At 36.2% G+C, this 2,490-nt stretch overlaps 1 protein-coding gene across 1 annotated transcript in view; it reads left to right on the top strand.

Annotated features, from left to right (window-relative positions):
• NEK3 (NIMA related kinase 3) overlaps nucleotides 1-2,490 on the top strand; it is an 86,441-nt gene that overhangs the window by 22,279 nt on the left and 61,672 nt on the right. The gene's annotated exons all lie outside the window — the stretch shown is intronic.

The raw sequence follows: 2,490 nt of genomic DNA, 5'->3' as shown, positions 1-2,490 counted from the left end.
CCTTCCAGATCTTTTTCTAGACGTATGAAAATGTCTACCTGTTATTTAAATTAGATATATTTTTAAATGACATTTTTATTTTTCAACTTTAAATATAAAAGTTGGCGAGAATGTTGATGATTAAATGACATAATGGCAGTGTCTAAAGAAAAGGATATTTCACATCTGTAAATTCTTTTTAAATTTTCAGACCCTTATGGAATATGGTAAACAGATATTTGAAGAAACCAGAAAATCTAACCATAATACACCAAAAAGAAAGGGTAATTGTTTTAAAAGTTTATTTTTTATTAAGTGCTGTTTTAAAATATAGTATAACAAAAAAGGAAAGATTAATTTGTAAGTTATTGGAAATGATTAACAGATACTCTTCAAGTCAAAATGTTCCTTTTATTATTTCAGGCATAATTCTGTTACTTTTATATATTTAATTTACATAGGATCAAGAAAGCCTAGTTTGGAGATTTTAGTAATAGAAAGATTGTTGTACACTAGAGACTAGACTTTGTTTTGTTACTAGTGCCATATTTACTCTGGTTTGTTCTGGTTGTGGAATCTAGCCATGAAAATATCACATTAATCCTTTAGGAAAATGTATCTCTACGTTTCTCAAGCACCAACTTGTAAACAAACTTATTAAAGCAGAACCTTTATAAACATTGGGAACTGTCCACCTAATTAATTAATTAGGTGTCGTGGAGTCAGTTCTGAATAACAGCAATGTTGTGTACAACAGAACAAAACACTGCCCAGTCCTTTGCCATCCTCAATAGTCGTTGTTGCCCTTGACCCCATCGTGCATCCACTGTGTCAGTCCATCTCACTGGGAGTCTTCCTCTTTTTTTGTTGATGCTCTACTTTAACATTACCACTTATCTGTCAGTTTGTCATATGGTGGTGGTTTGCATGTTGCTGTGAGGCTCGAGGCTATGCCTCTGATATTTCAAATACCAGCAGGGTCACCCATGTTGGATGGGTTTCAGCGGCGTTTCCAGACTCAGACTCAGAGGAAGGAAGGGGCCATCCACTTCTCAAAGAATTGGTCAGTGAAAACCTTATGAATAGCAGTCAAACACTGTCTGATATATTATTGGGAAACATTATGAATAGCCCTGCAACATTGTCCAATATAGTGCCAGAAGATGAACCCCTCAGGTCAGAAGGTACTCAAAACACGACTGGGAAAGAGCTGCCTCCTCAGAGTAAAGCTGACCTTAATGATGTGGATGGAGTGAGCTTTTGGGACCTCCATGTGCTATTAGTGGAGTAACTCAAAACGGGAAGAAGCAGCTGCAAACATCCATTAATGATTGGAACATGAAGTGTACGAAATATGAATCTAGGAAAATTGGAAGTTGACAAAAATGAAATGAATGCATAAAGATCAATATCCTAAGCATTAGTGAACTGAAATGGACCAGTTTTGGCCATTTTGAATCAGACAACCATATGATCTACTATGCTGGGAATGAGAGAGGGAAGAGGAATGGCATGGTGTTCATCATCACAAAGAATGTTCCAAGATCTATCCTGAAGTACTGTGCTGTCAGTGACAGGATAATATTGATATGCCTACAAGGAAGACCAATTAACACTACTATTATTCAAATGTATACATACCACCAATGACAAGGACGAGGAAATTGAAGATTTTTACCAACTTCTTTGGTCTGAAATTGACCAAATATCCAATCAAGATGTGTTGATTATTACTGGAGATTGGAAAGCAAAAGTTGGGAACAAAGAAGAATCACTGGTAGTTGGAAAATATGGCCTTGGTAATAGAAATGACATTGGAGATCACATGATAGAATTTTGCAAGTCCAATAGTTTATTCATTGCAGATACCTTTTTTTCAACAACATAAACAATAGCTATACATGTGGACTTCACCAGATGGAGTACACAGGAATCTGTGGAAAGAGGCTAAGGAGAAGCTCAATATCTTTGGCCAAAACAAGGCCAGGAGGTGACTGTGGAACAGGCCATCAACTGTTTATATGAAAGTTCAAATTCAAGCTGAAGACAATTAAAGCCCACAAGAGCCAAAATATGGCCTTGATTATATCCCTCCTGAATTTAGAATAGATTTGATTCATTGAACATCAGTAACCAAAAACAAGAGGAATTGTGGGGTGACATCAAGAACATCATGCATAAAGGAAGCAAAAGGTCATTAGAAAGGCAGGAAAGGAAGAACAGACAAAAATGGATATCAGAAGAGACTCTGAAACTTGCCCATGAATGGATAGTGGCTAAAACAAATGGAAGAAATGAAAAGATAAAAGAGTTGAACAGAAGATTTCAAAAAGCAGGTTGAGAGGACAAAGTCAGTTATTGTAATGAAATATACAAAGACCAGGAGTTAGATATCCAAAAGGAAAGAACATCCTCAGTATTTCTCAAGCTGAAAGAACTGAAGAGAAATTCAAACCTCGAGTTGGCAATATTTAAAGGTTCTATGAGCAAAATAGAACCGAGGGACAACTC

This window comes from Orycteropus afer, unplaced genomic scaffold (assembly GCF_000298275.1).
Source record: "Orycteropus afer afer isolate SDZICR_OR568_19922 unplaced genomic scaffold, OryAfe1.0 scaffold00134, whole genome shotgun sequence".
Taxonomy (NCBI): Eukaryota; Metazoa; Chordata; class Mammalia; order Tubulidentata; family Orycteropodidae; genus Orycteropus; species Orycteropus afer.
This window is presented reverse-complemented; position numbering and strand designations above follow the sequence as displayed.